A 15738-nucleotide genomic window follows, 5' to 3' on the forward strand; every position below is an offset into this window, starting at 1 on the left:
CACATAAGTTATGGGTCTGAACCCACTATTAGAAAAATGCAAATTAGCAAGGAAATTTAGTGAAATATCATTTATTCCTCTCTAAAATGCCAAATTAATGAAGAAATTAGCGAGAAATGTTAATTTCATTAGCTTGGCTTAAAATTAGTGAGGAAAAATAGTGATGGACTGTTAATCCTTCTCTAAAATAAGATAATTAGCGAAAAAAATAGTGAAAGACTGTTAATCTCTTTTTAAAATAAGACAATTAGTGAGAAAAATAGTAATGGATTATCGATCCTTATCTAAAATAAGAATATTAGTGAGAGATTATCTATTCGTCTCTAAAATAAGATAATTAGTAATGAAAATAGTGAGGGCCTATGGATCTCTCCCTAAAATAAGATAATTAATGGGAACATTAGCAAAGGACCATCAATTTCTTTTAAAATAAGATAATCAGTGAGCAAAATAGTAAGAAATATTCATATCTCTCTAAAATAAAACAATTATATCATCAAGAAAATTAGCAATGTAATTTTATGTCTGTTTAAATTGAGATAATTAGTAAGATATTTTTATGTACTTTTTACTTCTATTTATAAAAAAATATTTTTTTAATATTTATAATATTTTCTTAACATAAATTTTTATTTTTCTTTCATGACCATATTATTTTTATATGTTATTTGTTTTTATTTTTTTAAGTGCCTAATTAAGGTTTAAGGGAAAGAGGGGTGTTCACTTAGGTTAACTTTCCTTCCTATTCGGCCATTCCTCCAAACCCTAGGCGTCCCTCTCACTCGCTCACTCTCCCCTCTCGCCTCTCCTACCTGCTCTGCGGGCGATTTCCCTCCCCAAGTCCCAACCCATGCTATGGCCGTCACTCTCCTCTCTCTCGTCTCCCGTTTGCGAGTTGTGACTTGGACTCTTCATGTGCGATTGTGCGTGACCAATACCAGTGCCATGCAACGAGTAGATGATGGGGACGACGACATCAACTCTGCGAGTACGTGACTACGTGTTGCTCGACTGTGCATTCGTGTTTGACTCTTGCTCGACTCTGCGCGTGCTGTTCGCTCGTCTCTGTCTCTATTTGCTTGACTCTTGCTCGTCTCTACATGTTCAGTTCCTGTTTGACTCCTTTTCAGTCCGCGTCTGCCCAGGTTTTTTAATTTGTTTTCCTTCGTTCTTTATGTTACCTTATGGTACTATACATTTTGTTCTAATAAGACACGTTTTGTTTGTTAAAGCAACATGGAAGATGTTTGAATGTAGTGATGTCTCTGGGTTCATGGCTTCAGAAGCAGAAGAGACTGCAAAGTTATCTGTCTATTGGCTTTATGGGAATTCTTTCGTCTTTAAATTTGAGGATCCTAAGGGCCATGTATTAGATTAAACTGTGATGAGTAATCATTTTGGTGAAAAGAAGCGTAGCTAGAATTTGGGGATATTATTTAGCTCTCTCTTGACATGAAGAAGGCATCAAGTTAGGAGATACTCAAAAAATGAAACTATATAGCTATGTGACTGAGTCAAAATGGGAATGGTGCTGAATGAGAATGAGCATTATTGATACTCTGGTAAATGTATTACATCAATATATATAGAGAGAGAGAGAGAGGCTATCTGTACAACTAGATACTTAAACTATACAATATATAACAAACTTAGTAATGATGTAACTAAATTGTACAACTAGACAATAGTCCTTATTTGATTAATTCATAATGCAGACTGTTGCAATTTACTTGATCCCAGATAATATTATTTTTTCTCTTGTATATTGAGAAATGATTGTTTATTTATTTAATAATGTAACTAATTTTTAATGGTGCCATCTGTTATAGAACAGAAACAACCTTATATTGTTGAATTTGATTTCACTTATAGTGCATCAATTTGTCTTATAGAACATAAATATGTTGAAGGTGAACTCTAATTTGGATCGAGTGCGTCATTATATTAATTATAAACTATGTTAAGCTTATGTTAAGTCAAGTGTACTTCTCTCTTCATCTATTAATCTATTTTTTTCTTAATATAATTTATTCTGCAAACTATATTTTTAGTAATAATATTTTTTTAAAGATATCAATTCTTGGAGATATCATTCAAGTAAATAGGGGTGCAATGCATTAGTACTATTAGATGACACAAGTTGGAAGGCCTGCTTGGAAAGGGAAGCTGAGAAGTAGAGATTCAAAGGCAACTAGCTTGGCTGCTACAAGTAGTGGAGCCATCCCATCTCCTTGTTCTTTACTCAACACTCTCATCTCCAACTTTAAATCTCATGGCCTCTCTGCCAAAGACATGGTTGCCTTATCTGGCATACTCCTACTTCTCCATTAATTCCGTTTCTTTCAAATCAATTTTTAACTTGTCATTTTTACTATAGGTTATTCACTTGTGTGTGTATAATTTTTTTATGTGTACTGAGGTCTGATCTCCATGTTATTGGTCCTCTTCCAGATATTCAAGGAAGGTGACAGATTCTTGAATCCCACACGTCCAACGTTTGATTTTTTTCTCCTAGTGTGCTTGGGTTCGATGGCTTATTATGGCAGTGCAAACCTTTAGAATGCCCTTTTTTTTTTTAAGTTATGACTGAGTGTATCCCTTTGGTACTTGTGCGTATGAGATTTATACTCTTTGAGCTGACACGTTTTAATATAAAATACACCTATTTACAATTGCAATGCCATGTAACAGGTTTTGAAGGTTGATGATGTTGATACTAACTTGGTGAACATTGCTGCTATCAAAGCCACGACGGATGGTTTTGAGTATACGAAAGACAATTTTGATGGGAAGTGAGCGCAAGTCAGCCATCATAACTGAGAAATTAAATCAAGAAAGTAGACTGCTTTCCACAAGGTTGGTCATGCTCTTGTAGCTATTCATACTAATGAATTAGTTTATATTTTCAACTCTCTGTGTACTCCTTTATATTTTGTTCAACTTGATGGATGCACTAATTTGGGCTTTATAATTATAATTCATACAATACTGGATTTGTTATATAATTGTGATTAGAAATTTGGATGATGATTAATTGTGTGGTTATACAAAACCAAAATGTCAAAAAATTACAATTTGGCGAGGGATTAATTGCATTTTAACGAGGGGCATAATCCCTCACTAAATTTACAGTTAAAAAATAGCTCGTTAAATTTAGTTAGGAATGAGTATTCCCTTGCTATTTCATTTTTGGCACATTTAGTAAGGGATTAGTGAGGAACTTTAGCCCTTGTAAAATAGTGAGGGAATATTGGTTCCTCGTTAAATTTAATGAGCCATTTTTTAGCTACGCAAGGGACTAATACAATTAGCAAGGAATTTGTCTCTTATTAAATGTGATATTTCTAGTAGTGACCTATTGATTTTAATGGAATTAATGGAAGTTGTTTGAAGTAATTAAACCTAAGGTATATAGGTTTGCATGTTTTGGTTGTTATGAAAGCATCAGTGGCCAAATTTCCATAATAAAAGGGGGTTAAAGAAGTTTTAATGTCATTAATGATGAGTTAGGAGTTTAATGAAGTTGGTTGGGGTTGATAGAAGCTAATAGACCCAATGGGGAAGCTTGAATGCTAAGAATAGGAATTTTAGGTTATTTATAGAATTGAAAATTTAAAAGCTTGAAGAGTGTAAATGATGGTGTTAATGGTTTTGGAACATAATTAATTGTAGATTAATCGTTCGTGCACAAGTTTGAGCTTAAAGAAAAAACTAGGAAGCAAATTATTAAGGGATAAACTTTTAACTTCTCAAAGGTTTGAAATAATCAGAGAAATCTATTCTATGTAATTTCTTATTAATTAATTCATATTTTTAAAAATGAATTACTTGATATGGATGAATACTTGGCATAGTTGTGTATATGTCCAAAACATGTGATGTTTGAATTTGATATACTTAAAATATCACCATTATATTTTTAAAGAAGAAATTGATAAATTAATGAGACAATTGAGTTGTTGTTCCGGTGTTGTGCAATACATTAATAAAAATGAAGAAATTGTGATTGTTACATGAAATTTGATAATAGAGGTGATGTGTGTAAAGTAAGAATATTTATGAGGCTCACATGTGAACGCTTATTTTGTGAATAAAATGAATTTGTGTTTGTATATGATAATATGTTAAAAATGTAAGGATGAACTCATTACATGATCATTTGGTGAGAGATCACCTTGGGAGAGGAGTAGATAAATTCACATAGTATTATATGGCTGCCTTTCAGTGAATGAAGGTTAGCCTCATCCTATATTTACTGAAAAACTGTTCCATAGTTTATCGAAGGACTCAAACCTAACTATCTTTATCAATTTATTAAGGAGATTGATTTAGGATTTTATGACACTCTAAGGATTCAAGAATGGGAGAAGTTATGGTCCGAGAGTAAGTGTAGTAATCTTTAGTTGAGTTACTCCTCACAATTGGTGAGTTTAGGTAGTCTCTTTATATGAATGGAACCTTAATTGATCTATAGCTTACTATTTTAGTCAGAGGATAAGGAAGAATTGATCATACATTCTTACCTAACATGTCACGTGGTTATTAGATGTGACATGTCATGATAGTTGATTTGGGCCATTGTCATATGATTGATAATATTGTGGCAATGTGTTTTATGATATGAGAAAAATGAAAATAAGATAAATCTTGTAACTGTACATGTGTTATGTATGATTAAATGTGTACGAGTATTCATCTCTCATAAATATTTATTGTCAATTAATATGTAACTGCATAGGATAGACGTACCTTAGTTATTGAGTGGTTGTACTCACTCCTTATTTATTAATATTTTATAGGCTTTAGCTTAGGTATAGACAGAGGAAAAGCTTAGGAAGCTTAGGAATTTCATATTCCTATTGTTAAGCCTCCTAACCTTGTTTAATTTTGCATAATTATGAGATATTACTAATTGGAAAGCATTTTTATATATACTTGCATTATGTGGATGTTTATGATTGCTTGTTATATTTTAGGTCTTGAAATGTGTGCATGTAATTTTTGATTGTTGTTAAATAGAGCCAAAATACTAATGCAAGTGTAGAAATGTTGAAATATTTATAACTATGAAAGTTATTCAATTAAATGCAATACTAAGCCTCCCCTGCTGTTTTTAATATTAAGGAGTTGAGGAGTGAACATAAGAAATTGTGTAAATATGTGCATGTATTGTAGTGTGTTGTATAGTGGTCATAAGTGCATTGAGTGTGGTATGGGTGTTAGTGATAGTTTTTTGCACAAGTATTGGGTGTTAGACACTCTTGTGTTGCACACTCTTGTGTTGTGAAAAGTGTTGGACACTCTTGTGTTGTGAAAAATGTGTTTAGGTATCCAACTTTTTTATATGAGATAATTTAGGAATAAGACCCATGCCATTAGTTGGGTTATTGTAAGATATTTTTGTAGACACTTAAATTACTTCAATTAGACATCGAATGGAGAAATAGGGTACGTCAGAAGTTTGCCTTAGGTTATTGTCACATGATAGCAAAATGTCATCAAATTTTGTGTAACACATGCGTTGCGACGCATGGTACAAAGAAGAACAAGACACAGTACATGTGCATGTGTCATGGCACGTTCCTTTGTCTTCTACTGCTTGATAATTTCAACTAATTTTTATCCTTTCACTACTAGATGATATCACATGCTTCTAAAATAATATTTTACTCTAATTCCAACTTATAAAATTATACAAGTTTCAAAACTTAGAGTCCCATTTATATGATATTAAAAACTTGGTAGTCTAAGAAGGTTAGTTCTATAATTACCTTATTTTTTGTATTAATTTTGGATTAGTAAGGGTGACCTTACATAAACAATTAACATTTAAAAAATTTAATGGATTGATCACTATTGCACCTACTAAAGTAATGTTATGAGTATTCCTTCCATTTTTATCACTTTTAGCTACTGGATGTTCTTGACTGATGATTTCATAGGCATTTTTACCTTTTTTTTAATTCATGTCATCAAAGATTGACACATGACAAGCATAATCAGCATTTAACACTGAAAACTAATGGCATTAGGGCAAGTTAACAATTTTGTCACTTTTGCACCAATTTTGATAACATTATGGGTATTTTATATTTTTTTTCACATTAAATTACTAGATGCTATTGATCGATTATTTATTGGGTATTTTTAAAACTTAACCCAAATATTTATTTGCAATGTCACAACTATATAAGATTTTTTTTTCTCCAAAATATCCCCACAACCAGCAACCAAAAGATTAATAATCCATAGAATCTTAGCATCATTTAAGGAATTATCCTCCGTCAAACAATGCTCTTTATAAACACGTCTAAGAATCAAACTCTGAAATGATATTTAAAAGGTTCAAAATGCTATTATTCATGTTACACCTACTTGATTTTAAGTTTTTCTATAAATCAATAAAATTGTATAGTTGTTCACAAGACTTATATGTACCATCTCCCATAGTGTTGGATATTAATATAGTTATCATATTTTAACTAAAAGATATTATATTTAATGACAGGGCTGCAAGAAAGTGTAAGCAAGTAATTTTCATCTATTAAAATGCATTCCACATACATATCAAAATTAATCAATTTTACGATTTGGTAACAAAATCTAGAAGTGTATGTTAAAAAATATTTTTTACAATATAAGCTTTTAAATAATATTTCGGTTAAAAGTAGAAGAGGCGTCCACCATTCTAAATCAGGATATATATATATACTCTCCTTATGCTACGGTAAATTTTAAAAGTATTTTTAGTCTTTAGTATAATACAAAGTTAGGAGAATTAATTTGATTTTTAAATTTTTATTTTTATTTATTTATTATGATTATTGATTTTAAACAAGGGTAGAACTGGGAAATTATTTTTTTATGATTTTAAAGATTTAATTAACATTTGCTTACTAGCTTTGTCTTGTGTTGCTATTAAGGAGTGCAGAGTAGGCTTCGTTTGGTTGTTAAAAATGAATGAAATGGATTAGAAAAATAAATGTAAAAATAAGATGATTGAAATGTGAAGGGAAATAAGTAAACCATATTTATAAAGAGAAAGAATAAAGCATCTCATAGAATTGAGAACTTTTTTGAAATAAACTTGTTAATTAAAAGGTAGAATGGAATGGATAATAATATATATGTGTTTATTTTATCCTATGTTTAATATTTTTAAGTGTTTGGCTATCACTTAGATTATTTTGTTTACTTGAGTTATGCTCGAGAAAGTTAATTTAAATGTAGAAATTAAAAAAATATTATTAGACTTGAAATTTATAAAGATAAATAGACAATTTTGTAAGCAAAATGGAGATAGTTTGTTAACTCTTCACATTCAATTTAAGATTAGAGTTTAAAACTTATTTTCAATAATTATTTTCAAGAGATTGAAAAACTTTAGTATTTGTAAAAATACTTGATTTTGGCTTGAAAAAGTTTTTTTTTAAGTAAATTAAAATCTTAGACCAATACTTATATTAATTAAAAATTATTTTGAGAGGAATTAATTTAAGTCTTAGATTATTAACTCTTGAAGTCAAAGTTTGAGCCAAATTTTACTTGTTTTAAAACACTATTTATTTTAATTTACTTTACTTTTAAACAAAACTCACACTTGATTTTGATCAATCTAATCCTAAACATAGTGGTGAATTTTTTAATTCTCTTTTGCTTAAATCCTCAAGGAAACAATATTTTTGAAAAATTCTTTAGTTGTGATTATATGTGTGCTTGTGGTAACGCTTAACGACAAACACAAATCATGTTGCATTTTTCTCCCCATTTTTTCTGGCTGATGAACAAGTGAGATAGAATAATAACCCATATACAAATTTCTGCTGTCAACCTCAAAAAATAAAAGTAATAAAACAAATCAGCTACCACAAATTAGCAAAAAGAAAAATCACTGTATTGTATTACATGTAACACACCAAATTTTTTTTTAAATAATGTAACTCAACCATAGTTGGGTTACAACCACCCAATACATTTTTATATCAATAATTTTAATATAAAATATTTTATAATTGGCTTCAACTCACACACTATAACATTTCAGATAAATTTTTACCTTCCACATGCCATTAGGTTAAATCACATTTGTCCATCCTTATACTCCCAACAAGTAATCTAAATCACATTTATCCATCCTTATACTCCCAACAAGTAAAATAAGCAATTTAGTCAATTTTCAACGCAAGGCAGTTATTTGACCTTATAATCATGCCATTTTAATCAATCCAAAGTAAACCTAATATTAAAATTACAGTCATCCAAATTATACCAAAAATAGAAATAGTTTGAAAGGCATGATTACATTTATATATTCATATAATTGATAATAAACAAAAAGCCCTAATATTGGCAATATAACACATTATAAATCATAAATTAAATACCCAAAAGAGATAGTGGATTTATACCACTAAGCCTCTGAGACTCCTCCACGTGTCACTCGTGGCTCTTCTCCTGAAAATTGTTAACCACATAATGAGACTCAAAAGTCTCAGTAACCAAAGCCAATTTATGATTGTGTATACAAACAGTTAAGTGTGTGCTTATTAAGTGAGAATTAAAAAAATAATATAATTCCAACAAATATAAGAAATATTACAATATACACAAACAGCCATCCTTATATCCCTCCATTAACCTCGAGCCGTAGCCCTCACTCGGTGCTAAATTACCCGGCCAAAGGTAGATTAGCCCGAGCCCTTACAAACCACCTATTGAGCTCCAATAAGGGTGTACCACGTGGCACATAAATACAACAATAATAGCAAGTCTCCCAACACCTCCCACAATAATCAAACAAATTCATAATAATATTGCACAATTATACAATATTACAAAATTCATAATTTTCTCAATAATCACCCAATTAACATGAAGTAACACTAATCACAAATTAAAAGCATGGTTACCTTGTGGCTTTTTCAATAAATTATTCCTTAAAATTTCTCTCTCATCACAATTTTCACCAGTAATACAATCTACAAATAACATATTATTTATAAATATTAGTTTCAATTTTTGAAACTAATAAAATAATTTTAATAATAGAATTAAAAATATAACATAATTTCTAATCTCAATCTTAATACAAATTTATAGTTAATACTATTAAGTAAAATTTTTAACTCCTCTTTTAATTATCAATAAACATTAATAATCTAAAAATCAACTTCTAAACTAATTTCTATTATCAAAATTTTCTTTTTATTTCATAAATTCGTACCTAAAATACCTAAAAATTAAAAATTGATTCTCTAGCTTAGAATCATAATCCTATAACCATAATAATTCATTTCTCATCCTAAATAATCATCTAAACCTCAATAAATCAACATATATTTTCAGATCTAGTTTAGAATTTGATCCATAAGCCACAGATTCAAAGATCATCAATAAATTTATACTCTAGAACATTTATTATACTACTGACAACCTCAAAAATTATATTTATTCAACATAAATTCATCCCTCTTCCAGATCTTAAATTTTCTACCACTACAAACTCAAAAATCAAAGAAGAAGGATGACTAAGAAAAAATTTTAGAACACTTAGTCTTGAAAAGTTTAAAATCACACCCTAAATATCTTATTAAAAACTCTTACCTTAAAACCCAGCACCGGCGAACTTGGCTCAAAGATGCTCTCTCTGCCTCAGCTCACGCACGAAAGAAGGAATGAAGAAATGAAGGAACAGGTGAGTTTTTATAAAAATTCAGTAGGTCCCACACATTTTTTTTATTATTTCTTCTTTTCTCTCTCTCCCCTTTTTTTAATATTATTATAATATTCATTATTGATGTGCAGCGGCCGAAAGTTTCCTTGTTCTTCTCCTTTCTTGTTTTTACACCTTTTCTTTTCTTTTTTTTATAATAATAATAATAATAATAATTTAATAATATTTTTTTATTATTTTTTTTAATTTTAAATTTTTTTAGAATTATATCCTAAGTTAGATTTAATAATCATCTCTTACTAATTTTCTTACCTCTAAATATTATTTATTTTTTTTAAATTTCTATTAACTCAAATTAACTATTAAAATTTAAATTGGATGTTACATTACACACACAGTTGAAGCTTGTGGGTGAAGGGGGAGTGGCAAACAATGGAAAAGAACAGGAAGGAAACATGATGGCAGAGGCGTAAAGCTTGAAGTGAATGAAGGCATGGCATCAATGAAGGGAGGGAGAGAAGAAGAGGAAATTAAAGATCTAAGTGATAGATGACTCATGACTCCCTACTTGCAAATCATTGGAGCTATAAAGGCGAGGGTGGGGGTAAAGAGTTAGAGACAAAGCCATAGCCAACAATGATGGAACAACGCTAAACTTGGAGACAAAGCCACTACCATGGACAATCGCAGCGAAGGTGCAACGAATGAGAGGTTGAGATAGATTGGGGAGGGAGGAGGGGTTGTTGGCGAAGTTGAAAGGCCACAAAAGTGAGGAAGAAATGACTTTGAAGTGGAACCCTATAAGGTATAGCCTTACATCAAATTTTATTTTTTAAAAAATAAATTAAACTGGATTGAACTAGAGTGAATAGTCTAAACATGCAATCCGAGATCTCATTTGTCTCAACCAATCAGTTTAGTTTGGTTGGTCTAGTTTTCTCCTTGAATTGTTTTTCACCTATATTGCACTAGATTGGGTCACTGCAAACTGGATCAGGTTGACTGAATTTTGAGTTTAAATGTTCAACCTTACTTATGCCAGCTACTTCCATAGGTTGTTGAGGCAATGATTTAACTTTGGAGCAATAACATTCAATGACTTTTTAATAGAATTATTGACAACTAAAGACTAACATAAAATTTTTGTTGTTAAAATAATAATAGTAACTTTTTTTTTTTCCTCAAATGATAATTTGTTATTAGTTCTTACCTGAGTAATTTTTTTGGGACATTTTTATATACGATTCTCCCTTTTAACTTTTAAGTGTCACAAGTAATTTAAGGACTAGCAATCTAATTATGATAAAATTAAAATTAATCTAGTCATGATTAAAATATAAAATTTAAAACAATCAACCTGTCAAAATTAATCTCTTGATTAAACTAGCTAAGAAGCTGGTTCAATGTTGACCAACTTGAGTTAGATTTAATGGCACATTAATTATAACACCATGAATTGCAATGATCCTATCCATAACAAGGCATTTTTATAATGTACTACAAATAATGATATGATATTAAGTAATAAATACACTGCTTCAGATGCCGAAGCTTATCTCAGGCAACATGCTTGACATGCTTGCAAACACTGATTCTGCGAGCAGTATTTTCATCATGAAGTGTGTCGGTGATATTTACACCCATCCACTCCGAGAAAAAGCTTTGTCACGTCATGTCCGGTGTTGAAGCGTCAATTTCGGCCGCATCACCTCGCCTTCGCTTCATTTCCCACTTCCTCTGCCTACTCCACTGCACACGTGTCCCTTCCACGTCTTTCAACTCTCTTCATTGCCTTCATTAATCACGCTTTTCATTTTTCACAACTCCAAACGCGTTTAAGAACGCTGCTGGATCAAGTATTCACAATCACAAATAGTACTCCCTTATTTGTAATTTTACGGAGCAGAGTTTGCAATTATTTCACCGTGTCCCTCAACTGAAAAATAGAAATCATGTTAAAAATCCAACTCTAATTAAATCAGCCTCTTAAAATATATTTTCTCACTGGCTGTGCATTGAAATGATCTGTACGTAGCCGTGGATATAGACTGGGTCGGTGCTCGGTAACAAATATATTTGAAGTTTATACGCACGCGACGCATGCATGATATCATGGCTTTCTTTTCGTTTCTCTCGTTTCTAACTCGTTTAGTTTTCAGGTATGCTTGTGAATTGAAGCAACAAAACGAATCTATCCGCAAATGATGGTCCAATCCCATCGGAGGAAGCCACGAGATACATGCAACGGCTGTTACTTCTGCTTAGTTACTTTTATTAGTAACTTTATGTACTGAAAGGACGAATCGTAGCGCATTCGTAACAGCGTTTCACTGTAGAGGGGGCATGGTGAATTGTAACTGTGTTTGGGCGAGTCCATTTAACGTAGATGTTCTAATCAAAACACAGGTGCGGGACAACCCCACGTGCTTTTGCATACATTCACTACTTTCATTCCTCGAGCTCTGTGAACCTTAATTGCGCTAATCAATCTCCGATTGAAAGCCTCTCAAATTGAAACGGGCAAATTTGGATTTTATTTATTTGATTATTTTATATAAAATATAATTTTTTAAAAAGAAGAAATTTTTTTCATAAATTCATTAATATTAAATTATAAATATAATTATTTAAATCCATAAATCCTACGTACCCTTCCCGGCTCCCAATCCCATTAATCGTCGTCGTCGTCTTCTCCTTCTACATATATATATATATATATATATATTTTGCATCGACCATGAATCTTCTTCCAATCCCCACTATAATGCCATCTTCTCTGTGATTAAAGGGCAGCTGTCACAGCTTAAAAAATAATTGATTTTTAGAAGCCATAGATGTATTACGAAAAATGGTTTATTATATAATGTCAACGACAAGCTTCCTCAATCACATCGTCGCTTCCTTTTTATTCTTTTAAGATTAGGTTTCGTGAATGTTCATATAAAACAGAAATAATTTTGCATTAGTTACAATTATAAAATATTATTTATTATTTAATAATTTTAAAATTTTATAATGTCTCTGCAGATTTTTAATTTTATTGTTAAATTTTATAATATTCTCGTGAATCTATGTTTTGATAACAAGGACATTTTCTTTTATCTGGGTATGGCTTTTTTAGAAGCTACTCATAAAAACAATAAAAATATACATTTTTAGCTTCTGATTGTTTTTAGAAAGGTTAAAAAACAAAGTAATTTTTTGAAATAAGTGATTTTTTCAATTTAAAAAAAAACTTAAATAAAGAACCCTGGAACTAAAATGAATGTATGAAAATTAAATCAAAATTCGTATAACTTATGAGATCAATTTTTATGAAAAAGGAGGTTAAAGTATGTTTTTAATCCTTCAATTTAATATAAGGTTGAATTGTAGTTATTTAATTTTATAAAATGTCTTTTTAATACTTTGACTATGTTAGTTTCATAACAAAATTGTTCATTAAATTTTTAAATATTAATAAAATATTATTAAATGTTGACATATTAAATTTAATTTTTTAAAAATAATAATGGCACACAAAAAAATCATTTCAAACTAAGATATTAGAGTTCAAGGGCTGAAAATATGCTTTATAAAATTAAAGGATGAACTTTTTTATAAGTTTAGAAGACAAAAAATATAATTTAGTATTTTAGAAACAATAAGTAACACATATAAAAAGGACGCTTTAATTAAAACGATTCCTATTTGATTTTTTTATTTTACATATCAAACGGCCAGAGACTTTCTTAAATAGGAAAGAAAATAAATGAAGATCATTAACGCGCCTTTCGCCCCGAAGAAAGGTCAATGACTCCAAAAGAATCCATCAAGCGAGAGGACGATATGAATTTGTTATGACGCCAAGGATGCAATTTTTTCCCGGTAACCTAATATTTGTACTGGACCCCAAAAATATGGTAATATAAATAAATATATGTGTGTGTGTGTATATATATATATATTGGCGCCGAGGAGAAATGATATCGGACACCTGTCCTTTCCCTCTCCTGTTTCTTCGGTTGAAGTCATGGAAAAGAAAGCAAATATTTGGGACTGACTTAACAGAGTAAAAGTTAAATGGATCGCCCGAGCTCGGTGGTGGCCTACTAATCCTATGTTGGGCCCTTTGTAGCAGGTTAGGGGGAGAAGGCAGCCCGACTTCATGGTAGCCCAAGTGATATAACATGACCAACTACGTCTGCGCCTTGCTCACATAGTTTTCCTTTCTATGCTGCATTCTCAAAAGTTTCTCCGTCTGAATTTTTAAAAATTTAACATTTCACTTTTTATCTGTTGAAAAAAAAAATCACTTTTTACGTTGCTAGTAGCTGCTACAAAAAGACTAAAAGACGTTACATATTAGTCATGGAATATCCTCCCTATTTTTAATAATGTTTCTCTTTGCACTTTTCCGTGTTTTACATGTTGTACAAAATCGCCCAATAAATAATTTCTTACCGTTGGTGGCATTTTAGACAAATATAATGCGTTAAATTTTAGTGATATGATGGAAATAAAATGTATGTATTTTAATATCATCATGTATTTATAAAAAACATTGTGCGCCTCACTATAAAATTTCTGTTGATTGCTTAAAACGCGCATTTTTCTTTTTTCTTTTTTATTTTTTAAAAATATAGCCTCCCCCTGCACTACAGATAAAATATGGTTTAAAGACTAATGTAAAGTAAAATTGTAATGAAGCTACTAGTAAATTAAAATTGGAATTGAGCCATGATTTAAATGAATACATATATCATCGCATGTACTGGTCACATCGGAGACGTAGCGATAGCCCCCCTAGTTAAGAAAAAAATGTGAACCTGTTTGGATGCATTTTTAAAATCAATTTTGGATTAAAAATCTTGATTTTGAAAAATTTTATTCAAACATTCTAATTTTTCCAAACCCCATTTGGCTTCCAAAATTCTATGTGGGATAAGCTGAAATTTGTTCAGTTTAGAAAATCGATTTTGACTGTTATTTAAAGCTCTTTTCTGCTTCTCGAGGACTCACAGCATCTCCTAATTTACTCCTGAGAACTCCAGAGCGTGAAGGCAAGAACTCGAGCGTCTTCAGGTCTACGACCCCGTTTTTCCACCTTTTGCGATGATCAGCATCGGCAGGTTGCAGCCGTTGACCAAGCTCACATCGTAGAAATCTAACCCGTCAGCGCCATTGAGAGTGAACTCAGCCAACATTGCAGGCGGCTTAAAACAGGAAGGAAGAAAAGAAAAGAAGTTATGAAACAAGAAGACTGAAGAAGGGATGATTTGGAAAGTCGGTGAAATTTGCGCAACTTGAAATTTGTTTCTTTTCTGTTTTCAAATCAACATTACATTATACAAACCTGGTCAGAAAAATTATTACATTATAAAGTTGAATGTTTTTTTTAATTGTAATTTACCCATTCAAAATTGATTATGGAAAATGATCCGAAGATATTCAATTTTATAAAAATCAATTTCTAGAAAAATATTCAAATATCATCACGTTTTAATAATCAATTGAAATGAAAACACATCCTATATCTGTGGTGGTAATTAATCTCCTGCAGTTTGAGGAAAGATAGCGATTAGTGTGAGGCTGTGAACCACTGAATCTGCGTCATAGTTTACAAGTGAGTCGAAATGCAGGGAACACAGCAGAGAATATGTCAGTGTTTAGAGACAAGCTAAGTTGATGACCACATAATGTTGCAATGGCAATCAAAGTAACACCGTACGCGTTGATGGTGTTCCCAGGGGACGCAGCATGGGATGGCAAGAGTCACTAATATTATCCAGTTCTAGAAGAATATAGGCACCTACAAACAATATACGCTAATGCTAAGTATGTATGCCACAGATGAAGAATGTTTCGGATTGGGTGGGTGGCTGCGTACCCCCCTCCCCCCTGTACACATGATCGTGCTGTAAAATGTTGCTGGGTGGTGTTCCGCTTTTCGCATGACACGCTATCCTACCACTTACGACGGACCACGTGTCCCAGAATGAATGGGCCAGGTGATTCACACGTGCGAAAGGAGTAGAGATTCCCAGACAGAAGAGTAAGGATGCTGTCAACTTCCCCAATGTTGT

The 15738-nt window shown here is 31.3% G+C and overlaps 1 long non-coding RNA gene across 2 annotated transcripts; it reads left to right on the forward strand.

Moving 5' to 3' along the window:
• The first annotated feature begins 754 nt into the window (after nt 1-754).
• On the forward strand, nt 755-12030 carry LOC129294726 (uncharacterized). 2 transcript variants are annotated; one of them, XR_008589436.1, is made up of 5 exons: nt 755-2609; nt 2692-2856; nt 9616-9694; nt 10072-10478; nt 11833-12030. It is a non-coding gene; the product is annotated as an uncharacterized LOC129294726 (long non-coding RNA). The 2 variants fall into 2 exon arrangements; XR_008589435.1 differs by lacking the exon at nt 11833-12030 and having other exon boundaries at nt 10072-10709.
• The last annotated feature ends 3708 nt before the right edge of the window (nt 12031-15738 follow it).

This window comes from Prosopis cineraria, unplaced genomic scaffold (genome assembly GCF_029017545.1).
Source record: "Prosopis cineraria cultivar Desert tree isolate PC_DT_omini unplaced genomic scaffold, ASM2901754v1 PC15, whole genome shotgun sequence".
NCBI classification, from domain to species: domain Eukaryota; kingdom Viridiplantae; phylum Streptophyta; class Magnoliopsida; order Fabales; family Fabaceae; genus Prosopis; species Prosopis cineraria.